Genomic DNA, 24532 nt, shown 5'->3' on the forward strand with positions numbered 1-24532 from the left:
CCACTCGTGCTCAAGGACAGACTTCTGCAGTGAGGCTTTCCAGGCTGGGCAGTGGCCAGAAGGGCAGCTGCTCAGCAAAGGGTGGGAACTGAAACATGTCCAGCCTGCAGCCACCCAGCCAAACAGAAGAAGTCTTTAGCAATAATAAACACTTTGAATTTACAAACATTCCCCCTCCTCCCCAGTAAATAAATCTGAAGAGTGTAAACAGCTTCTGGCATCAGATACACAAACCCAGTCCTCAGTCGAGATTCCTCTCCTCCAGCAGTGCCTCACCTCACCTCCACCTCAGTAGGTCAGCCCTGAAGCCTTACCAGCCTAAACCACAAGAAGGGAGAGTTTCAGGTCTTCCTGAGGAAAAGGTGAGGGTTTGAACCCTCTCAGGCATCACCCAACCCAACCCTTTCTCAGCTGCACCTCTCTGAAATGCAGATATTTGATGAGTGCCTCCACTGCTGTGTTTAAAAGGCAGCAGTGATCTGTGCTCTCCCCAGAAAGGGGTGACTCTGGGAAAAGATTCAGGGCTGTGAAGTCTGATCTGATGGATGTGCATTTTTCCAGGCCAGAGTTAGACTCTGTGGCCCCAGAAGGGAACAAGCCTTAAAAATTCACTCCTCCTCTACCAGCTATCATAATTTACTGCCAGGGAAAGGCTTAAAGCTCCTAAAAAGTGAAGTAAAAAGAGGAGGGAGATCACTGCAAGGGCAGTGCCAACTGCTGAGTCCTCTGAAAGCAGCAGCTGGTTGCAATTTCCCTGCAAAGAACAGTGAAGATCCCATATGGTGGCAGGGCCAACCACCTGGGCATGAGCTCCTGCCTTGTTTCCCCTGTGCTAGACTGGCAGCTGGTTAGTAGACCTCTGAGCTTCTCTTCTGCTCAGCCTCAAGGAGCAGGAGCCCCAGATCCTCAGAAGAACATCTTCCCCCAGGAGAGCAGGGCTGCCTGTCCTGGGCTGAGCTCACCAGGCTCACCCTGCTATGACCTTTCAGAATGAGGGGTTGATGTCCTTGAGACACCAAACCCTGCACTGCACTCAGCAGAAGTTTGTTGACCCCCAAATGCTGGACATGAGCTTGGCAAAGATTGTTCCCAGGGAAGTGTTTTCCCAGAGTGTGAGCAAACAGGCTCAGGGCTGAGAGCAGGGAAGGATGAGGCAGCCCCAGCACCTTTCTGTGCCCAGCTCTGGCCTGCATCCAGGGTGCCCCGAGTGACACACTGCTTCTCCTGCACCAAGGAGTCTGGGGTGGTTGTGTGCAGATGCACAGAGCAGGGCAGGGGCAGGACAGGAGAGCTCTGGGTGGGCAGAGCCACTGCTCTTGCCATTTGTGGGGCAACCCAGGGGAAAGCATCTGCTGCAAACCCTGTGGGCAAGTTCACTGTTTTTTATCTACCACTGCTGCTTTCCTTCCTCCTTATCCCTTCCCTCCTGGTCCTGCTGCCTCCTCGTTCTTCTCCAGTGCATCCTCATTCATTCTCCCCTTCCAGTGGGACTCTCTGTACTGCCTGAGCTTTCAATTAGCTTCTGTGAATCCGTCCCAGAGCGGTTCCACCTCCCCCAGGGCATCAGACTGTGACAAACCCATTTGTGAACCACCACCGCTTTGCTCCGCACTCGTTTTAACCTCTGCCTGCAGGGGGATGTTGGGTTTGCCGTCAGATCCAGGGGCAGGGGGCTCTCTGCACAGCCACACAAACACCCTCAAAGCAGCCACGCAGAACATTGCCCTGGCACAGGCAGACACTTCTGTGCACATCTCAGAGCAGGCAGCAGTTAACAGCTGCTCCACCAAAAAGGGAGGAATGGCAAGGGATGCCCTCAGCCAAAGCAGAGAAATCCTCAGCAGCAACAAACATCCCTGATCCAAAAAGCTTTTCCTCTGTAAACAGCTCTGAAGGGTGAAATTATTGAATCATTAAGAGCATAATTTGCCCTCCCCCCCTCTTTGTTCTGTGAGCTGCCCAGGAAGGCCAGGAGGAGAACACCCAGAGAAAATCCACCTCCCAACTCTCTAGGAACACTTTCAGGAGAAACCATCAACAGCACAGAGTTAAAAGGGGGTTTGGATTTCACAGAATCATAGAGCAGTTTGGGTTGGAAGGGACCTTTAAAGGTCATCCAGTGCAACCCCCCCAGCCATGCCCAGCTTCTCCTGTCCTCCTAACAGTCTGAGCAATAACCCTTATGATAGCAAACGCTGGTGACAGCTGGGGAAAGCCACAGCCCTGCGAGGGGCTGCATCTCTTCTTTCGTTTGGAGCCCTCATTCATGGGGAGTTCAGGTTGGAGTTTTGTTTTCACCAGACTAGCCTCTGCTCTCATTTGCACAGCCTCAGAGCCAAAGGCTCTGGAAATAACCTCTGAGCATCCTTTAAGCTCAGCAGAATTTATTCAGCAGGATAAATAAATGAGCCTTCAAATAAATGAGCCTTCATTCATTCCGTGTGGCAGCACCCCAGCAGCTCCAGCACAAAAAAGGGGCTGAAGCAAACACAAAAGTGACCCAAACAGGCAGAACCAGCATCAAAGAATCATTTTGTACAGAAGAGACCTTTAAGATCCTCAAGTCCAAGCACTAACACTGCCAGGTCACCACTAAACCACATCCCTCACACCACACCTACACAGCTTGCCCTGGTGACAGCAGCACCAACAGCCTGGCTTGGGCAGGGAGCAGCCAGATGACCTTAACCAGGAGCCAGCTGACAGCCTGTTAATACACTGTACAGGATAGCTCCCATCTCACCTCACACTGACACTGTGCTGTTCCTTTTCACTACCAATACTGATGTCAATGAGGCCATTAATAGCCTGTTAATGAACTGCACAAAGCACATCCCATCTCATCCCACACTGCTGCTTTGTTACCCTTTTCACTGCCAGTACTGAGGTCAAGAGACAAGAAATCCCTTCTGTGTCCCTTGAGGTCTTCCCTGAATCACTTCTTCACCCCAAATGCTCCTGCCCTTGCCTTTTGGGTCTCCTTCCCATGTTTTAAGAAGGTGGCAGAGGCACCTTCACACCCTCTGCTCTTGCTTCCACACATCAGTCTTGGGCAAAGACCCCAATCAGGATCACACCTTCCTCTGTTTCCCTTTGCAGACAGCTCCAGCTGATGTGTCCAGAGCCTGCTGGAAAAGGAAGGGAACTAATCCTGCTCGCCTCGGTGGCACACAGCAGGGAATTCACCGAGTTTGTGCTCCAGCTCTGTTCAAAACCATGTCCAGAAGGCCCTGGGTATGTGTGAAGTGCTGTCAGCATGGACAGCAACATCTGGGTCAGCACCTGAGGGAACAGCAGCAGTGGGAGCTGGCTCTGAACCCTCAGAAGAACCTGTCCAGCCCTTTAGAGCTGACATGTGGTAGAAATCCAGAGTGAAAATCAGGGTAAGGTTTTGGGGAGGCAGAGTGGGGAAGAACAGAAAGAAGCAGTGTGAGCTCCCAGTCTGGAGAAGAGAAGGCTCCAGGGAGACCTTCTGGTGGCCTTTCAATGCTTAAAGGGACTGATCAGAAAGCTGGGGACAGAGTTTTGAGCCTGTTGTGACAGGACAAGGGGGGCTGGTTTGAACTAAAAGAGGGAGATTTAGGCTGGATAGAAGGAAGGCATTTTTTATGCTGAGGCTGGTGAGAGCCTGGCCCAGGCTGCCCAGAGAGGTGGGAGCTGCCCCATCCCTGGAACCATTCCAGGTGAGGTGGTTTGAGGCTCTGAGCAACCTGCTCCTGCTGGAGATGTCCCTGCTGAGTGCAGGGAGAGCTGGGCTGGATGCTAAGCTGCCTGGCCACAACCTCCTCTGCAGGGTGGCTGCCCTGAGTGAGCTTCAAGCTTTCAAAGGCACCCTGTCATCCTGGCCTTAGGGGCCTTGGGAAGTGCTAGCCAAGAAGGCAATTACAGACCATTTTCTGCTTCCTGGGAATAGATCACTGTGATGGAAGCAGTGTGTGCTTTATCTCCTCTGCTATAAACAAACCAATGCTCTTACCTCATCCTACGAGCTTGTTATTATCTTCCCACAGTAGATGCTCGGAGATAAATCTCTTTAAGCACACCTCTCCCTCACTGCTTCTCTCCTGTTCACTGACAGGCACACACACAAGATAAACCCCTTGGAGCTCAGGAGCAGTGCTGTGGGGCCAAGCTGGTATCCCTCTCATCTGGTTTCTATTTCCCCCTCCTCCCCCCCAGCCCATCTTGCAGATACCTGATACGGTAACACCGCAGAGCAGGACGGCACAAGGAGGAGCAGCTCCACTGTCAGGGAATAATTCAGTGTCACTTACTCACATCACCCCTATATGAAGAAGGAAAAAAAAAAGAGAGAGAAGAGAAAGCAGCTCCCACAAGGCATTTCTAGCCCCTGAATGCTCTCACTTCATTCCTTATCCTGCAATTCATCTTCTCATTCTCAGCAAGCCAGCGACGGAGCGGCAAAGCCCTCGGCAAGCTTACTCAGACACAGCTTGCTGGGAGTATTCATTTCCACACTGCGCTGCACGAGCCATGGAAGAGGCTGTGCCATCACTGCAGAGCGAGCCCCTCGACAAGCAGAGCCTGCAGACCTGAAAATGGATGAAAGCAAAGCTTTTCCTGGCCTGCTTGGGCTGATTTCGAGGCCTGATAGGCGCCCGGCCCCGGCGCGGGGATCCGCTGGGGCTGGCTGCAGGCCATGCGGTAACGCAGGAGGAGAGCAAACGTTGGAGCACCCTGAGCCAAATGACAACAGACTGTTATTTTGGGATGCTAAAGCTTTGAAATCTGAATTCATTTAGGTTATGATGATCTATTGGAACTTCCTAAAAAAAAGAAGAAAAAAAAGAAAGCAGCAACCAACAGCAAAAAGCAACCAAAAAACCCCCTCCGAACCAAGGCACTCATCAAGTGCAGCTGAGGGGAGCAGGCAGGAGAAACCAGTGCCTGCCAAAAAGAGACACAAACTGCATGAGGTCAGTAGACCACCTCACAGCTGAACATCTGCAGCCAGAAGGCTGCTCCTGGTAGCTTACAGACTCTGGGTGAAGTTCAGCTCACTGAAAGCAGGACAAAACTCTTGACCTCAAGACCAGCATCAAGAAGCCCCTGGGTGGCTCAGCACAATCATTTCTCCAGTGAGATTAGAAGGGCTTGAGGCACCTCTTAGAAGGAAAGGCTGAGAGCCCTGGGACTGTTGAGCCTGGAAAAGAGCAGACTGGGAGGAGATCTGCTCAGTGCTGATCAATAGCTACAAGGCAGGGAGCAAGAGGATGGGGCCCAGACTCTTCAGTGGTGTACAGTGACAGGACAAGGGGCAATGGCCGCAAACTGGAGCCCAGGAGGTTCCATATGAAGGTGAGGAAGAGCTTTCCTGTGAGTGTGCCAGGCTGCCCAGAGAGCTGTGGGACATTCCAAACTCACCTGGACACTGCAATCCTGGCCAGGCTGCTGTGGGGCTTGGACTGGATGATCTCCAGAGGTCCCTTCCAATGCCACCACGTCGATGTTCTGGGAAGATTTGAACGTGCTGCATCCAAGGTGGTCACCAGCTCATGATCACAGGCCCCCTGCACCACCATCTCTCAATACATTCCATATGGTCTTAATGAGGCAAAGGAAAAGAGACTTTGGAGCATGAAAGTGCAGGCATGCTCCCTGCTGCCTGCTTTCCAAATCTCTGAAGCAAACCCAAGCATTTATCCCAACTGCTGCTGCAGTGGGGAGCATATTAAAATACATTATGAATCACAAAGCACTGGGAAGCCAAGAAAGTGGAGGACAGCAGAGCATTTGTGAAGGCTGCCATGCCTTCTCTGATTCACAGCCTCAGCAGCAGGAAGGGATGGCAGCTCTAAGAGGAGAAAGAGCCTTAAATGTTAATAATGGTGCTGTAAAAATGATTGGTGGCTGTTTCACACAGCAGCTGCACATCACTGATACCCCAGCCCTGCACGAGCTGCCCAGGGCAGTGCTGGAGTCAGCACCCCTGGAGGGGCTGGAAAGCCCTGGAGATGTGGTGCTGAGGGACATGGTTTAGTGGTGACCTGGCAGTGCTGGGCTAATGGTTGGCCTGGATGATCTGAAAGGCCTCTTCCAACCAAAACAGTTCTATGATGCTGTTATTCTAAGTGCTGCAGGTTTTCTTCCTGGCTACTCCATTATCAGGCAGCAGCCTCTTCAAGCACCAAGGTGCAGCAGGTACCAAACAAAGCACAGGCCAGGAGACCACACAAGCAGCAATAAACCTTAGGCAATCAAGGTGTTAGTAAAGAAAAGTTGCCCTTTTTAATGAAGGGAGAACAAACTTTGATGAGAGTAGAAGGACAGCTCACAAGACACCCAGCCATGACTCGTGCCAGGCCACCACTCCTGCCCTCTCCCACCATGCCTCAGAGCCAGCACTCAGACCCTACCACCACCCTGCTGTGTGAACACAGAGCTGAGATCAGAGAGGGGCTGGGAGGCTGGCAGGGAGGAGGCTGAGCAGCCTCCCCGCTGGCTTTCTGCAAGAGCTCAGAGAGATGTCTGCTGGGAGGGCAGAGCTGGTGCTGAGCCAGCCCTGGGACGGGGAGGGGGACGAGATGACCTGAGCTGGCAGTGTGGATCACACCTGCTGACACTCCTGGACTGGTTTGTGCTGGGCAGAGTTCAACATCATGCCTGACTTTCTCCACAGGGGATGCTCCTCACTCTCCCAGGGGTCAGCCCCAGGTCTCTCAGCCTTTCCTCGTGTGAGAGATGTTCCACCGCCTTCAGCACCCTTGTAGCCCTCTGTGGGACACTCTCCCCCAACACCCCTGTCCCTCTGGAACTGGGAACCCAGGCTGCACACAATACTCACCAGGGCAGAGTACAGGGAGAGGAGAAGCTCCCTTGACCTGCTGGCCACACTCTTCTCAAGGCAGCCCAGGACAGCAGTGGCCTTCTTGGCCAGAAGGGCACACACAGACTCACTGTGCTCCTCCAGCAGGTACTGCAAGCCCATCAGCATCCAGAGGGGCTCATGGCTCAGTGAGGCTGCAGTGGGTCTGCAGTTACAGCTGAGCAGATAACAAGACAAGGCTGGCAATCGTTTCTCAGAGGGAATGATTTAGGGATGTAATCTGGAGAGCTTGTAAAGGCTCCTTGATAAAGGGCCAGGCAGAGCTGGAAGAGCTTGGATTCATTTCCTCACCCTTGCAATATGTGTCAGGAGGGTGGGATGGAAAATAATTGCCTGCAGTATGCAAGCTCAAGGTACAGACACATGTTCCTGGAGCAAACACTGCCACAAGCAGCCAGGTCCACGTAGCTGATTTTCCATGCAGTGTCAGGAGCAGCATTTCCTGCAGGTTTCAGGCAAGTGTGGAATGTGCTGCTCAGGGAGGGGGTTGACTCACCAGCCCCACATGTCTTTGGTGCTTGGGGATGTGGTCTAGGGGTGAACTTGGCACAGCAGAGTTAATGGTTGGACTTGATGATCCCGAGGGTCTTTGCCAAGCTGAATGCTCCTGTGAGTCTGTGTCAGGAAGAGGCTTTGCTGTTTGATCCAGCACAGCTCTGAGGCTCCCATGCACAGAAGCCTATTGCTTTCCAGGAGAGATGCAGGTGTGGGGTGAGGTCCCACAGGGGATGTCTGCACACACACCAGCAGGGCTTTGGCATCTCGAAGCAGAGAGAAGCTGGAGGGTGGAGTTTATAGAAGGTACAGGACAGTGCAGAGCAGACATAGAATCACAGCATTGTTAGGGTTGGAGGGGACCTCAAGGCTCATCCAGTTCCAACCCCCCTGCCATGGGCAGGGACCCCTCACACTAGATCAGGTTGCTCACAGCCACATCCAGCCTGGCCTTAAAAACCTCCAGGGTTTTGACATCTTGAGCCAGAGCCAGCTCTGCTCTCGCTTAGCCAAAGTGACCTCTTGCTTTCAGTGGTGCTGCTCACTCAGGCAAGGTGAACAGGCACGCAGCTTCGGGCCTGGACGGGGAGAGCCAAAGCAGGGACGCAGCAGGACCTTGGATCGGCATTAGCCCCAGGTGCCCGGGGATCTGGGCTCCAAACGAAGCAAAGCCTCACTCCAAGTAAAGAGCTTCTTCAAACCCATGTTGTTTCCATCAGTGCCTTGAAAAAGCAGCGCTGCCAGCTGCCGGGGAGGCGGCTGAGCGAAGCTTGGCCGGGGAGGGCTCCAGCAGGATTAGTCTGGCAGCCGCGGCACGAGCAAGCCAGACTCATTTCTGCGTTGTTAGGCTTTAATTCTTCTAAGTCTGCTTTCCACAATGGCTTGGCAGCGCCCAGCGCTCAGCCCTGCCTGGCTCTGGGGCTGGCAGGTGGACATCCTTACTTTCTCCCTTTGCTAGAGCACAGGGAGGGATAATCGCCCGCGGGAGCCCGGGGCGGCTGCGGGGCTGGGCAGGCTGCTGCCTCGCTCCGGCTGCTGCAGCGGAGAGGCTTCCTCCACCAGCAGGAACAAACATTTATCAGAGAGGCTTTCCAGTCATATGCTCCTAATCCTCACAGCAACCTGAGACTCCCAGGATGAGGTCATGGCTGTTTAAATCCCAAACTGTGGTGTGGGTTTGTTTCTTCTCTCAGCCAGGTCAGGCAGGTAGGAGATGGAACCTGCTCCTTCCCCCGCCTGGAGCTCACTGAGAGCAAAGCAGAGGGCTTTAGGAACAAGAGGTGCAGACACCCCTGCATGAACACCACACAGGTTTGCCCCAGAGCACAACAGGGCTGCCAGCAGGCAGCATTCCCTTTCCAGCACCACCAGCAGACACTTGCTGCTCTGAGTTTGCACAGCTTGTCGGAATCCAATGCTCAGACTCCCCAAAACCTCTTGAATTGAAACCATTCTCAAATGTGGGAAAACAGCAACAGAAAAGAACAAACCTCCCACCCCACCCCCCCAAGAAAAACCCAACCCAAACTAAACAACACCTTTTTGAAAGCTTATCAGAAGAGCCCCCAAGGTGATCACTGCTCGGAGCACTTCCCTAGGCAGGGAGGCATCTTCAGGATCTTTAGGTGGTTGAGGCATCTCTGGCTTTTGCTGACCTCTGATGATTTACACTTCAAACTCAGGAACCAGAGAGTTCCCTGGCTGTTTCCCTCCAGGGCTTGTTAGGACCAGGAATTGTCCAAATTAGGAGCTGTAGCTGAATGCTGCTGAGGTCTGAGCAGACAGCCTGGCTCACAGCTCCCCAGCAGACCTTTGTTATTTTAGCCCAGATGGTCCTAAAAAAAGGCCTTCTCGAAGCCATGAGACATTCAGTGGCCTATTTTAGGACTGCCTGTTGAGCCCAGAGCCCATCTATATCCCTTCAGTTTTCTCCTGCCATGCATCCCATAATATTCCAAATATTGTGAGATACTGAAGTGGAGCAACTCAAAACATGTCTCTCCTCAGCACACACTGCAGAGCAGCTCTGTGTCCGGGGAGGAGGCCATCTGGAGCAGGACTGCACCGAGAGAGCACAACCAGCGCCTTCTGTGTTGTGTTTGCAGCTGGAAGGTTTCCCAAACCTCAGAGAAGATGCAGCTTGGGCCTCTCCCAGCAGCACCTGGCAGCCAAGTAACCAAGGGGCTTGGAAAGCCAGGTCATGTCTACCCCTTTGAACCAGACTTTGGCTTTGCAATGCTGTGCAGGACTGAGCAATTCCTGAGCATGACTAACCCAGAGCAGCTCATTCCCCTGCAGCCAACTGCTTCCCCAGTGGGCACCTTGGATATCCCACAGCCCAGGTGAGCCCCAGCCACTAAGCAGCAGACTTGGCTCTGGGAAACCTCTCTCTGCACAGATTTTTTCCTTTCTTCTCCAGAAGTCTTGGGGTTTATATCATGCTAAAGTCTTGGGGTTTATATCACGCTAAAGTGGAACCAACAGTTCAAACCTCTGGGTTGCCAATGTCTGCTGGCGCAGGAGAGCTCCCACCTTTGTCTCAGGCCAGTGCTGGGCTCTGCCTGGCTCCTGCTCTTGGGCAGGTTCAGAAGCTTGCTGGGCCAAAGGCAGGCTCCCAGGCTAAGCCTCAAATACAAAGCTCAAATGAAAGCTGGCATCATGAGTTGGGCTGGGGGTTAGCTCAAGCTCTACTCACCACCGCTCTGGGACAAGCACCGCCGAGCCCCAGGCCAGGAAGGGAAGGCAGCCACAGAGCCAGCATGGGGGAGAGTCCCTGTCCCCAGCACCACCCTGCAGAAACCCAGAGCCTGCAGGGCTGAGCATGTTCTGATTTCAGCACACTGTAGCCACCTCTGATAAGCAGGAGGAGAAGGGAGCAGCAAGAGAGGTGTTGATGCTGCAGGGCTGGGCTGTTTACTCTCTTTCTGAGCAGGTCTTTATCTCACACATGGCAAGAATCAGCCCTTGCATCTTGAGTTTTCTTTCCTCCTTCAGCCTCATTCCTTCTGCATCCATCAGACAGGCAGATTAGCAGTGCCACAGGAGCCAGACCTTTCTGCTAAATCCCTTCCAGATGTCCAGAGCCACAAAAGTGTCAGTCATTGACAAGAGCTTAATGATGAGCTGCTCCCTGTTCATTAGCCATGGCTACTGTTTCCTGCCAGAAAAGCTTTCTCTCACCCTGCCAGAAGGCTCAGAGCAGGTTTTGCAAGGAGGTTTTCTTCTTTTTCCTTCCCCAGGAGCAGAGCTCCTATCTGATAGCCCATGAGATGCTCCCTGCCCCAGGTGACATCAGGAGCTGCCCTCAGCTCCCCTCGTGCTGCCACTCAAAAGCCAAGCACAAGGCACCACAGCTCAGAGGCACTTTAGGGTCTGCAGAGAATGAACAAGTGCCAGGCCTGGATGCAGCTGGGGGGGTTGGCAGAGCCCAGGCCTGGAGGCAGCTGGGGGGGCTGGCAGAGCCCAGGCCTGGATGCAGCTGGGGGGGCTGGCAGAGCCCAGGCCTGGATGCAGCTGGGGGGGCTGGCAGAGCCCAGGCCTGGATGCAGCTGGGGGGGTTGGCAGAGCCCAGGCCTGGATGCAGCTGGGGGGGCTGGCAGAGCCCAGGCCTGAGGTTCTCCAGAAGTTTGGTGGCATCAGAGAGTGGCAGTGCCAGGGATGAACCTGAGCAGGCACCAAGCTCAGGATAGCTTTGGAAAACAGCAAGCAAGTAAGAGGACTTTCTGGGAGCAGCTCAGGATGGAAGAGAAGGAAATCCTCTGGCTCCTAAGCAAGGGCAGCCACGTGGTGATGTGCCTGCTAAGGGAGAGGGCCAGGGACTGTGTGTCCAGGGGCTCTCTGAAGCACAGGATGCAGCAGGACTTTGGCTCCCAGCCTGACAGCCAGGGCTTTTCCTTTCTGCTTGCCCAAAACCACACAGAATGGCTTTTAAAACACACTGCAGTTCAAACCCTTCTCCAGGTCTTGGTCAGTCTGTGGCAGCTGTGCTGGCTTTGTCCTGTGCCCTCCTCACAAGCTCAGGAGGTGCTTTTCTGAGATACCAGGATCCCCAGGAAAATCAGCACCGTCCATCCTGGAGATTCCTGGTGCTTGCATTTTGCTCTCCTTCCACCTCAGCTCATGGGCAGAGCTTGAAAGGTGCAGCTGGCCAGGAAGGGCTGTTTCTTCCATGGAAAGTGCCAGTCTGCTTGCTGGGGTGGGTGGGATGGACTGATGCAACATCCTTTGCCATGCTCCCAACCACCCCACCGCAAGGAAATGCTATCCAGCAGCTCATCCTACCTTGGCACAGGGCTGCAGCGATGGTGCCAAGCCAGAGCTTGTGCTGAAGCCTCCGAGAACCACTTTCAGGGTAGCTGCTTATTACCACAACCCTGCTTGGGGAGATGTCTGCCTTTATCCTTTGAATTATGAAAACCACTCCAGAACTTGATCCCCACGAAGGCTGGGCATTGTGTCAGCTTCAGGGAGCTGAAAATAGAGATGGGTTCTCTGCAGCAAGCAGCAAAACCCACTTGGAGCCTGTCATTTGGATCCAGGAACCCCAAGTCTGCTCTCTTGACACAATCTTCTCGATCCAAGCTTGTGATTTCCACACAGAGTTTCCATTAACATTAATGGAAGTCATCTGGGCAAAGCTCTCCCAGGTTGACAGGATGAAAGGTTTGACTCCTGGAGCTTTACTCCCCCTTTATGGGCTCAACACTGAGCTGGGATTCAGCCCACAGCCTAGCCTGGAGCCTCCTGTGTCTGCTCAGTGGGAGCCTCAGTGATCAGGTGTGAGGTGCCTGATCTGGACACCTAGGGCACTGGGGAAGGTCAACCAACAGCTCTGGAACTGTGCAGCCTCACAAGAAGCACCAGGCAGTGGCTGGACAGCCCAGGAAGGCCCTTGCTCACCTCCTGCTGCTGCAGAACTGTTGTGTGTTGATGTTCTACCTGGTGTGAAACCAGCTGCAGCTTCAGCATCAACATCACTTGCACAGCAGCTCCACAGCACAGAGAGGCAAAGCAGGAGCCAGAGCAACTCGGCAGAAATCCCAAACAGAGTTTTGGTTGCAAACCAGCACAGCTGGGTGCTGTCCAAGAACACACAGATAGCTCCTCAAAGACATCAGCTCCTCATTTGAGGTCAAGCCCAGCAGTTTTGCAGAGGATGGCTCACATCACACCCAGGGAGGTTGGACTGGAAGGTCTTTGGAGTAACCAGCGAGAGAGTGAGAGGAGATGGCCTCAAGTTACACCAGGGGAGGTTTAGGTTGGATATGAGAACAAACTTCTTCCCTGGAAGGGTTCAGGAAGATTGGCACAGGCTGCCCAGGGAGGTGGCTGAATCCCCATCCCTGGAGGTGTTTGGAAGACCCAGAGATGTGGTGCTGCAGGACGTGGTTTAGCCCCAGCCTGGGGAGCCAGAGGATGCTTGGACTGGATGATCCTAAAGGTCTTTTCCAAGTGAAATGGTTCTGTGATTTAAGTGACTGAATGTGAACTACAAATGAGAATAGGAAGCAGAGTCCTTGCCCACCAGGGGCTGTTTATCTCTTGCTGCTCTGCCTTCCCCACCACCAGCCTTCAGCTCTCTTGGCTTTCCCACAGCACGCTGCACTGCTGGCTCACAAAAGCCTGACTTCAGCAAATAAGAAACAGATTGTGGAGCCTGCCGGCCGTGATTCATCCTCGTCCCAGTACCCACCGTAGGCTCCTTGCTGCTGCCGAGGGCTGCTCCTCATTGCCTGCCGCCGGCGGAGGCGGGGAGGGGACCGAGGCTGCGGCTCTGGGTCTCACGTGTGGGAGGATGAAGTCATCCCGGTTAGCACGGATGGTGAGAGCAGAGAGGGAGGGAAATCATCACAGCTGCTTGCTGCCATGCCGTGTCTGGGGTTAAAGTGACACGGCACATTGCCCCCTGCAAGCTCTGGCCGACCCCTGCTCCCCACCACGGGCAGGTCCTGCAGCAGCCCCAGCGGCACCAAGGCAGCAGTGAGCAGAGCTGGCTCGCTGCTGCTCACCGGCCCACATGAACTGATGGGAGCCACCTACCCGGCCCAAGCACTGCCACAGGCCCTTCCTTAGGTGTCTGCATTGAGGGCTTTTCATTGGGTTTTTTAAGTGTTAAAACTTGACTTTGTAATTCTGCCTGCCCAAGGGCACTAACCTGAGCCCCTGGTGCTATTGCCTCATGCTCTGCTTAGGCTGTGAAAAGGCAGAAGAGGAGGAAGGGAAAATCCTTCCGAAGAGGGGGGGGGAAAAAGAAGAGGGGGGGGGGGAAAAAGAAGAGGGGGGGGGGGAAAAAGAAGAGGGGGGGGGGGGAAAAAGAAGAGGGGGGGGGGGGAAAAAAGAAGAGGGGGGGGGGAAAAGAAGAGGGGGGGGGGGAAAAGAAGAGGGGGGGGGGGAAAAGAGAGAGGGGGGGGAAAGAAAAGAGAGATGGGGGGAAAGAAAAGGGGGGGGGGAAAAGAAAAGAGAGGGGGGGAAAAGAAAAGAGAGAGGGGGAAAAGAAAAGGGAGGGGGGGGGAAAAGAAGAGGGGGGGGGGAAAAGAAGGGGGGGGGGGGAAAAGAAGAGGGGGGGGGGGAAAAGAAGAGGGGGGGGGGGAAAAGAAGAGGGGGGGGAAAAAAATAAGAGAGGGGGGGAAAAAAGAAGAGAGGGGGGGAAAAAAGAAGAGGGGGGGGAAAAAAGAAGAGGGGGGGGAAAAAAGAAGAGAGGGGGGGAAAAAAGAAGAGAGGGGGGGAAAAAAGAAGAGAGGGGGGGAAAAAAGAAGAGAGGGGGGGAAAAAAGAAGAGGGGGGGGGAAAAAAGAAGAGGGGGGGGGAAAAAAGAAGAGAGGGGGGGAAAAAAGAAGAGAGGGGGGGAAAAAGAAAGAGGGGGGGGGAAAAAAGAAGAGAGGGGGGGAAAAAGAAGAGAGGGGGGGAAAAAAGAAGAGAGGGGGGGAAAAAAGAAGAGAGGGGGGGAAAAAAGAAGAGAGGGGGGGAAAAAAGAAGAGAGGGGGGGAAAAAAGAAGAGAGGGGGGAAAAAAGAAGAGAGGGGGGGAAAAAAGAAGAGGGGGGGGGAAAAAGAAGAGAGGGGGGAAAAAAGAAGAGTGGGGGGAAAAAAAAATAGAGGGGGGGAAAAAGAAGAGAGGGGGGGAAAAAGAAGAGAGGGGGGAAAAAAGAAGAGAGGGGGGAAAAAAGAAGAGAGGGGGGAAAAAAGAAGAGAGGGGGGGAAAAAAGAAGAGAGGGGGAAAAAAGAAGAGAGGGGGGAAAAAAGAAGAGAGGGGGGAAAAAAGAAGAGAGGGGGGGAAAAAAGAAGAGAGGGGGAAAAAAGAAGAGAGGGGGGGAAAAAAGAAGAGAGGGGGGGAAAAAAGAAGAGAGGGGGGGAAAAAAGAAGAGAGGGGGGGAAAAAAGAAGAGAGGGGGGGAAAAAAGAAGAGAGGGGGGGAAAAAAGAAGAGAGGGGGGGAAAAGCATAGAAATGGTGAAATGTAGTTACTAAGACACTCATTAAGAGAATTTCCTGCTGAAGTCATAGCTGAGATTTCTTTTATCTAGGAATAAACAAACAGATCCCTTTCTTCCAAGGGCTATCACATTTTCCAGCATGAAAAGCAAATGAGGAGCCTATTGTGAGGAATTTGAGCTAACACTGCAAATCCTCTAAGCTCTTCAATAATTAATAGACCTCCATTGGTACTACAGGAAGATAAATGAGTCCACACAGCCCAAAGCTGTTCCACAGTCCTGCTAAGCCCCTTAGTCCTGGGTTACTGTAGGGGTACAGAAATGCTGTCTGTAAACCTTTCCATGGAGAAAACCAAAGTGCAGTTGGTTTTGAAGAAGCTCAGTGGAGCTGCTGTGCTCCTGCTTCACCCTTCAAGGGATGCCACGTAGGGATGTGGACAAGAAATGGTCTGAGAAAGGTAAGGCCTGGGCTTGCTGGCAGCAGGAGTTTGGGGCAGTGCTGAGGTATTATTCTTTCCTCTGCCTGCCTGTTTGCAGTTTGTGACCATGAATCATGTGTAAGCACAGAGCAGATGTTCTGCCCAAGCTGGGACTGTCCTTGGCTGTGCTCTCCTGGGAAGCCATCCACAGTGGGCTCAGCAGAGCATGCCTGATGTCTACAGTAATGGGGCTGCTTGGGAAGGATATTTATGCATGGGGCTAACCAAGCTGCTTTAAACATGAGAGGTGACTTGTCTTCTTGCTCTGCTCTTGGGTGAGTCAGACTGCACACAGAAGGTTTCACTGGAAGAGCATTTCCCTGTAACTGGTGGTTTGCAATTGTCTGCACATCCTCAGGGCAGGTTTTCCCCAGCCCATGCATGAGGACACAGTGAGTCAAACCTCAGCCACAGCTGAAACCCTGCTGGACCCAGAGAGACTGAAAGGCAGAGCAGACTGGGTTAGAAATGACAGCTCAGGGAAAGGGTCTTAGGAACTCCTGAGTCTGACATCATGTTCTGGTGAAGGACTGGTTCTGTTTGTCCTCACTGGTCCTAGTCCATGGAGTCACAGAGCAGCTGGGGTTGGAAGGGACCTTGAAGATCATTTAGTCCATGGCCATGGGCAGGGACACCTTGCACTAGATCAGGTTGCTCAAAGCCTCATCCCACCTGGCCTTGAACACTTCCTGGGTCAGAGCCTTCACACCTTCTCTATTTATCCCTGCTGTGCCTGAGCCAAGGGATTTATGCCTCTGTGTCCCCACCAGGAGGCCTGAGGGAAGATCAAAATTACCTTTTGTTCAGAATAAATCGCTTCACTAATGCTTGGGTGGCCTCTCAGGTTTGTAAGGGTGATGAAGGGACTGCTGCAGAGCTGTGTCACTTCGGCAGCACTCTCACCCTGCAGCAGAGGGTATAGGGATTAGGATCCTGGCACCCTGCATAAACACACAGCAGCTCATGAGGAACTAAGGATTGATGCAGCAAAAAACCAAAGGCAGAGCCAAATGCCCCCTGCAGCAGCACCAGAGGGAAGAGGACAGAGGGAAGAGGACAGAGGGCAGGGGCCAGAAACCATTTCTGGAACAGCAACAGCGCTCACATCCCACATCTCTGCTCCTCTGCCACCACAGCTCCCACCCTGGGTGACACCCGGGTGCTGTGGTGGGAGGTCGAGAGAGAGGTCAGCTGCAAAGATTTCTGCAGGGGGAAGGGGCCCAGTCGTGGTGGGCAGAGAGAGGAGGCTCAGCCCCCCAGCCCCTCCCCGCCTCTTGCTCTGCCCCTCGGCAGCGTTTCCAGCATCCCTGTCCCCATAGCTGGGGGTCTGCCCTCAGGACAAGGGGGGTTGGGGCTGCCAAGAGCACATTTCTGCAAGAGAGGAGGAGCAGGGGACACCCCACCACGGTGCAAGGAGAGGCCATCTCAGCAGGATGTGAACCACGGGAGGCATCACAGCACCCCACAAACATTTCCCACATCTGGGAGCAGGCAGTCAGCAATGAATGAGAACTAAGGCATCTCAGCTGTGCTCTTGCTTTTGATTTGTGAGGACCAAAAGAAAGCAAGCCCTCACAGGCTTCTACACCAGGCTTGGCAAGGGGCAGCTCTAATTCATCCCCTGGTGCACCTCCCTCTCTCCGGTTTGCTCCACAGCTGGATTTCCATGGTTACCAGGGCTCAGCGCTGCGCTGCCTCCAGCACGTTGCAGGGGGAGATGCAGACACCAAGCTGCTCCTCCACAGCTGAGCCCCACACTGCTCCCTGCTGATGGCACAAAGCTGGCGGCAGGGACTAGCCCGGGGGGTGGGTGATGGGGGAGGTGGTGCCTCACCCATGCTCTGGGGAAGGGACATCACGCAGCCCCTCCACACGGCTTCAAACGCTTGGCAAGGACCAGAGGACTGTGCCCCTGGGTTCCCTCTGCTGGCCTTACCCCTTGTGCACACACCAGGACCTCCAGCAAGGGAATCTGCAAGGCTTGCTGTGGCCAGCTCCCAACAGATGTAGAATCACAGAATAAGAGAGGCTGGAAGAGACCTCTGGAGATCATCCAGTCCAACCCCCCCCTGCCAGAGCAGGATCACCCAGGGCAGGCCACACGTGTCCAGGGAGGCTCTGAAAGTCTCCAGAGGAGGCTCCACAGCCTCTCTGGGCAGCCTGCTCCAGGGCTCAGCACCTTCACAAGAGGGAGGCTTTTCCTGACCTGGGCTGGAACTTGCTGGGTTCCAGGTTGTGCCAATTGTCCTCATCCTGTCACAGGGCACCACTGAAAAGAGACTGGCCCCTTCCTCTTGCCCCCCACCCTTTAGCTGTTGATCAGCACTGAGCAGATCCCCACTGGGGCTGCTCTTCTCAGGGCTGATCAACCCCAGGTCTCTCAGCCTTTCCTCCTCAGAGAGATGCTCCAGGCCCTTCATCGCCCTCATAGCCTCTCTCCAGTAGTTCCCTGCCTCTGACTGGGGAGCCCAGAACTGGACATGGCACTCCAGCTGTGGTCTGACCAGGGCAAAGCAGAGGGGGAGGAGAAGCTGCCTGGCCCTGCTGGCCACGCTCTGTTTCTGGCACCCATGTGCACAGACTCACATGCAGGTTGTGTGTGTGGGGGGCTGACAGGAGGCAAGCTCAGGCTTGCATCAGAACCCCCTCGATGCAGTCCCACCAAGAGGCTGTCTATTTGCCTGCTCCTGACATCTAATGAGCTAATTGCAATCAAGAGCTGGTAGAGCTTCCTGCTTGTGGAGCCTAATGAGCAAATTGCAGGGGAAGGCTCGGTGAAGCACAGAGCTCACTAATGAATGTAAAGCCTCCTCGTCCAAGGTTCCAGCCTTAGCCCAAGCACACAACAGCCAGATGGCTTTCACATTGCTGAGCTTCAAGAGTTTACTGGAAGTGATCTCATCACCCACACTGGATGGAGGTGTCCAACTGTGCCTGCTGGGGGGGTCCCCAGGCAGCCCTGGCAGCTCCAGGACACTGGGTGGCAAAGAGAAGGGTTGGTTAAAGTGGGCTGCAGCTGATGCTAAGCTTGCCACGGGGAGACAGGCCTGGGTGCAATGCCCTGGTTTTGGTGAGTGTCAGAAGTGAGGAAGTTGTATCAGGCAAAGGGTTTGAGCTTCTTGTGAGGAAACACTGAGCCACTGTTTCTGGGAAAGATACTGAGTGTAGCCAACCTGGTGAAGCAAAGGTTTGCTTTGAAGGAGGAAATGAGCTGCAAATGCAGAAGATGGAGAGCAGGAGAGAGGAAGAGCCGAGCCCAGAGGTGTGCTTCTCAAAAGGGAATGAAAAGGAAGGGAGGAGTGGAATAACCTTCCAGTAGGAAAGCATTGCTTCAGCACTTGTGAAGGAACTGGATGCAGCTAGGGCAGAGGAGCCTTGGGCCAGGAGGCAGAGCGAGCCAGTGGAGTGAGGCTTCCTTCCCTGAAGGGCTGGAGAGTGCAGGGTGCAGCTCAGTCACTGTGCTTGCACAGTGCTACAGCTCAGCTTGCTTTGCTCACTGCAGAAACCCTCTTGACTGCAGCCTGTGAGCATTCATTATCACAGAACCAGCAGTGGCTTGGCTTGAGAAGACCTTTAGAGGTCCTCTAGTCCAACTCCACGGCAGTCAGCAGGGACATCTGCAACTACATCAGGTTGCCCTGAGCCCCAAACAACCTGACCTGGGATGGCTCCAGGAATGGAGCAGCTACCACCACCATGGGCAGCCTGGGCCAGTGCTTGTCAGGAATGTCATCCTTCTCTCCAGTCTGAATCTGCCTCCTTCAGCTTCAACCATCACCCCTCGGCCTGTCACGACAGGCCCTGCTAAAAGCTGTCCCCATCCTTCTTCTCAGCCCAGACCTGAGCTGAGGTCCTCGGCATGGCCCTAAGAGGTCTGGATATGGGAGCTGAGTTGCTCCATGAAGGTCCTGAAGGCCTTAGATCACTTTTGGGTCCTCCTTAGATCCGTGGCCACGGCTGCTGGGGCAGCAGAGGTGCTGAGGAGCGCTCTGCCTGGGTGCAGCCCACAGGCAGCGTTGTCCAGGTCCTGGCCCTCTCTTCCTTTGCAAGAGGAGTAAATGTGGTGCCTTGCTCACAGCACACTCACCAACAAATACCCTGTCAGTAATCTCTCTAAGATCTGCAGCTCATTACAAGGAGAACAGAGACTTAGGAGGCTGAGTCCAATTAGGCTGCACCGAATTGCAGCGCTCCAGGTCCTCACAAGGCCGGGAAGCCCCCAGCTCCCACTTGAGATGCTCAGCTTCCATGCAAGGAGCAGAGCTCACAAACCCTCAGATGATTTTTGCAGCAGTCCTCATTATCCCCTTGCCAGTCTCTGTCAATCACGAGGAAATGGCCTCGAGTTGTGCCAGGGGACATTTAGGTGAGACATAGGAATGTTCCTCTTTTAGCTTAAACCCATCCCCCCCTTGTCCTGCCACAGCAGACCCTGCTCAAAACTCTGTCCCCAGCTTTCTGCTCAGTCCCTTGAAGCACTCAGAGGCCACCAGAAGGTCTCCCTGCAGCCTTCTCCTCTCCAGGCTGCCCAAGCCCAACTCTCCCAGCCTGGCTCACAGCAGCATTGCTGTGGCCTCCCCTGGTCCCTGTCTGTGCTGAGCACTCCAGAGCTGCCCCAGCACTGCAGGGAGGTCTCAGCAGAGCACAGCAGAGGGGCAGAATCCCCTCCCTGCCCCTGCTGCCCACACTGCTGGGGACCAGCCCAGGACAGGCTGGGGTCAGAGCTGTGAGGGCTCACTGCTGGCTCTCACACACTGCACTTTGCTCTAAAATCAAGGAGGAATGGGTTTGGTTGTTTTTCATATGGGCCCTAGATTAGTTTGGTTTTCAGGCAGGGGCAAAAATCAAGTCCTACAGTATTTTCCCCCTTAAAAACCAACCAACCAAACCAACCCAAACCAAACAGAAACCAACCAACCAACCCACCCAAACCCCTCAACCCCTCCGAAAACCAAACCAAAATACCCAGAGCAAACAAAGCACCGAGAGCCAGAGCTGAGGGCTGAGGTCATCCTGTCCCTGACAGCCAGATCTGAAAGCCTCCTGCACCCTCTGCTGGGCACTGCCCACAGGAGCCCTTCAGACGAGCTCCATGCACCCTGCCTTGTCCTGTGCCAGAGGAATTCCCTCCCCCTGGCGATGCCTTTCCAGTCGCACAGCACACAGGAAGCCGCAGCAGGGCTCGAAGCAGCTCTCAGCCCAGGCAGAGATGATCGGTGGTGCAAATCCTGCCCTGGGTACCAGGAGTGGTGAACCCAGCACCAGCCATGGGCAGCTGGCAAGTTTGATCCAGCAGTGACCAGAATGAAACAGCTGGTAGCCTACTCATGCCCAGGAGACAGCCTCACAGCTTGCCCAGGAGAAATGGAGGAGATGCAGCCAGAGGTCCTGGGTCAGCAGCTCCAGAGAGGGGCCAAGCAATCCTCTCTGCTGGAGGAGAAGCCAGCAGCCAGCTGAGCCAGCACAGGGCTCTCTGCTCTCTTGGCTCAGGTCTCAGGGAAAGCCTTCCTCTGACCATTTTCCCTTCCAGTTTGGATCCTGGACCATGACAATGGCTCTCAGGCAGCAGAAGCAGTTAATGAAGGCACCACCCCCTGCAGGGAGCTGTCATGCAACAGGGTCCTCCCTGCACCAGGTGTTGGCCATCCACAGCCAGGTGTGAGCAGGACTCACCCCAGGGCTCCTGGTGGGACACAAGCGACTGCTGAGGGGCGATGGGGCAAAGCTGAGAGGCTTCCTGCAGCTCCTCAGCTGGATAATCACTGCCTGAGCCCAAGGGCTCTGAGCTTTCCACAGCAAGCCACTACTCCATGAGGTCTTGCAGGGCCACAGGGCTCCCCCATCCCGTGACACAGCCAACTCAGCCAGAGCTGTGTGTCCAAGCAGGACCTTTTGAACAGGCAGGGATCTCTCCTCAGAGCTGCAGGAGCGTGCAGACTCCCTGCAGCCACTTGATTGTCTCCTACAAGGACAGAACAGCTTCCCCAGCCCTCAGTGCACTGAATCCCAGGGAGAGTTTGATTAACCCTCGTGTGCCAGAGGAAGGCAATCTTACCAGCAAAGGCGTTTCTCCTGGAGCAGCCACGCAGGGAAGTCAGCAGCAAGCCCAGAGACAAAGTCTCTCTGCAGGGTCCAGCAGGCAGCTTTGCTCAGCGAGCTGCAGGCTTCACAGCTGATGCTAACAGCCAGCAGCCTGCTCCCGTGGGAGCTGTCCCTGCCCACGCAGCAGGCATTGGGCTAGGTGGTCCTTAAGGTCCCTTGCAGCCCATGCTGGGACCCTATGATCAAGAGGCTGAATCAAGGACTGTGTGCAAAGCTCACAGCTTGCCCCTGGCCTGGCTTTGGAGGGGCATCCACAGCACATTAGTAGGAAGAAATTCTTGGTGGTGAGGGTGGGGAGAGCCTGGCACAGGCTGCCCAGGGAGGCTGTGGCTGCCCCTTGCCTGGAGGGGTTCAAGGTGAGGCTGGATGAGGCCTTGAGCATGGCTGTGCTTGCCCACAGCCCCTGCAGCTGCCCATAGCCTCTGCCACAGCAACAGATAAAAACCACAGTGTGTTTCTACAGATTGAAGCAAGGAACCACAACCTCCTCCCCCCTTCCTTTTCTTTTTTCCCCACAAGCTGAGCATTTCTAAAGCCTTTCCCCCACAGCTCTGCAATAAAGCCTCTCTCTAAATTGCACTCATTAGTTAAATTAGGCTTCATTGGCATCCTTGCCCTGAGTGCCTGTTACACCAGCTGGATGCTGTGCCTCAGCAGTCTGTTATGTGCTAAGAACAAAAATATTTCCACCTAAAGAAAGAGAAACAATAAGCAAAGAGCCTTTTGGGTGATGAAAGAGTTCCTGTTTCTGTAAAGTCCCCAGAGGTGAGCAGGGCAGAGCAGGGCAGGGAGGTGGAACAGCTGCTTGTGGACACAGGAGTGCTGCCCGTGGCAGAGGGGCTGCAACCAGATGACCTTTAGGGTCCCTCCCACCCCAGGCCACTCTGATTCTGAGACACTGGCTGGTGAGCAGAGGGACTGAGAAGGGTTTTCTGTTAGGTGACTGCCAGCAGAGCAAGAGCCAGAGGGAGCTGGGAGCCTCAGCACACCTGGGGCAGCAAAAGCTCAGGAGGGAAGGGGTGGGGGAAGGAGCAAAGAGCATTGGGGGCAGGAGCTAGCTGGGCACTGCCAGCCTGCAGGGCACTGCCAGTGAGCCCAGGCCTGCCTCGGTGCTGGGGAAGGCAGCAAGGGAGCTGCTGCAGCTCTTTGCATCCCTTCCCCAGCAGAGCACTTCATCCTGCTCAGTGACAGCTGAGCCAAGCACTTCCATGCACTGAAACCGTCAGTGGGTCCCAGCACGCTGACAGCTTAGGCAGGGACAGCTGAGCAGGGAGTGTGCTGAGCTTGGGAGCTCACATTTGCTGCCAGTGTCTTTTACACCTGCCCTTATCCCAAGGGCATTTAACTGGCTGGTGCCATGGAGGCAGCTCACCATCCCTCTGCTTGCCCAGCCCGTTCCAGGCAAGGCTCCAGCCCCTGCTGGGGTCACCCCAGGCACGGTGGGCAGCCATGGAGCACAGGCTGCCCTGCAAAGCCTACACTGGGGGGCTTGGGCTTTTTTCTCCTACATGATGTCAGGCACAGGAAGGACATTGAGCTGCTGGAGCAGGTCCAGAGGAGGACCAGAGGGCTGGAACAGCTTCCCTGTGGGGACAGGCTGGGAGAGTAGCAGCCTTGCAGTACTTGAAGGGAGCCACAAGAAAGCTGGGCAGGGACTCTTGACAAGGGTTTGCTGTGATAGGATGGGAGGGGAGGGACTGAAGCTGCAAGAGGGCAGATTGAGACTGGAGGCTGGGAAGAAAGTCTTTCCAGGGAGAGTGGGGAGACTCTGGCACAGGCTGCCCAGGGAGGCTGTGGATGGCCCCTCCCTGGAGGTGTTCAAGACCAGGCTGGATGAGGCCTGGAGCAGCCTGGGCTGGTGTCCCTGCCCATGGCAGGGGCTTGGAACTGGCTGAGCTTTGAGGTCCCTTCCAACCCAGCCCATTCTGGGACTCTACCTAGGCTCTGCAGCTACACAGCTTTGCCTTCCCTGCACTCCCATCTTACCAGGGGCTCCCAGCACCAGATGAGATGAGGGAAAGCCCTGTCCTGCCTCCCTCCTGCCCCCCAAGAGCCTCCCCCAGTGAAGGAGCCCTTCATTACCTGCATCCCACAGGCTCTGCTCTTGGCTTCACTTCTGCCCTGCTTTAACCCTTCCACACACCAGCTGCCAGTGCAAACCTGAGTACCAACTGCTGTCACCTGCCTGCAACTGGCTTTGCTGCAAAGGGCAGAAAGGACAGCTCTCCACCTTGGGCTGCAGCCAGCAGCACCCAGAATGTGAAGGAATTGGGAGGTTGCATTCATGCTTCAGTCTCTGGAATGCTGTTCAGACCAGGCTAAGGCTGTGACCCCCATGAAATGCCACATGTTGGGCACAGAGGAGGTGAGCAAAGCATCTGCTGCTCTCACACAGCTCACACAGTGACTGCAGGAGTCACTCCTTACCTTCCTGGTCTCTGTCTCAGGGGAGAGTGAAAAATGCCAGCAAACAATTGAGTCTTTACCCTTTAAGCCTGCTCCTGGTTCCAATGCCAGGCCACTCTTCACCCACTTAGTGCCATGGCACAGAGACAGTGAGGGCACACATCCTGCCTGAGAGCCCCCACCTGAAGCCAGCTCTCACCTGGGTTCTTGGGTTTTGATTGCAGAGAGAAGCAAAGTGGTCCAGTGGCTCCCAGCAGCAGAGAGCAGGCAGCCAAAGAGCCAAGAAGACAAACAGCTTTCAGCTCCTGGCTGCAAACCAGGGCATGACATTCCCTCCCTTCCCAGAAACAGCACTGGAGGTGGCCTCCTTCCTGCTCCAGTGTTCTCTCCTTCGGGTTCCTGTAATCTGGCTCGGCCACAGGCTTGCAGGGTTTGTAGCAGCTCCCAGGCAGGCCCAGGGAAGGCTGGAAACACGTGTCCCTGCCGCTCTCAGGGCTGCAGGCTCGGCAGCAGCACCGTGGCAGTGTCTGGGAAGCATTAAGGCAGAGGCAAATCAGGGCCTCACAGCTCAGGTTGCCTAATCAGAGCTTCCCAGCATGAGGCTGGGTGTGATGTGTGGCACAGGGCTGTGTCCTCCTGGCTGAACTTCTTCCCATGAGGCAGCCCTGGTGGGAAGCAAGGGGTCCCAGCGAGCTCTTTAAGTTCCTTTGAACTCTTTTCCCTTTCTCCACCCAAGCCATCTTGCTAAGCTTCAAGGATTGTGCAAGAGGCAGAA

The 24532-nt window shown here is 54.7% G+C and overlaps 1 protein-coding gene across 1 annotated transcript in view; it reads left to right on the plus strand.

The window, feature by feature from the left end:
* Nucleotides 1–24532, plus strand: part of LOC104310248 (leukocyte cell-derived chemotaxin-2-like) — a 29396-nt gene that overhangs the window by 1167 nt on the left and 3697 nt on the right. The gene's annotated exons all lie outside the window — the stretch shown is intronic.

The sequence above is a fragment of the Dryobates pubescens genome, chromosome 16 (genome assembly GCF_014839835.1).
Source record: "Dryobates pubescens isolate bDryPub1 chromosome 16, bDryPub1.pri, whole genome shotgun sequence".
NCBI lineage: Eukaryota > Metazoa > Chordata > Aves > Piciformes > Picidae > Dryobates > Dryobates pubescens.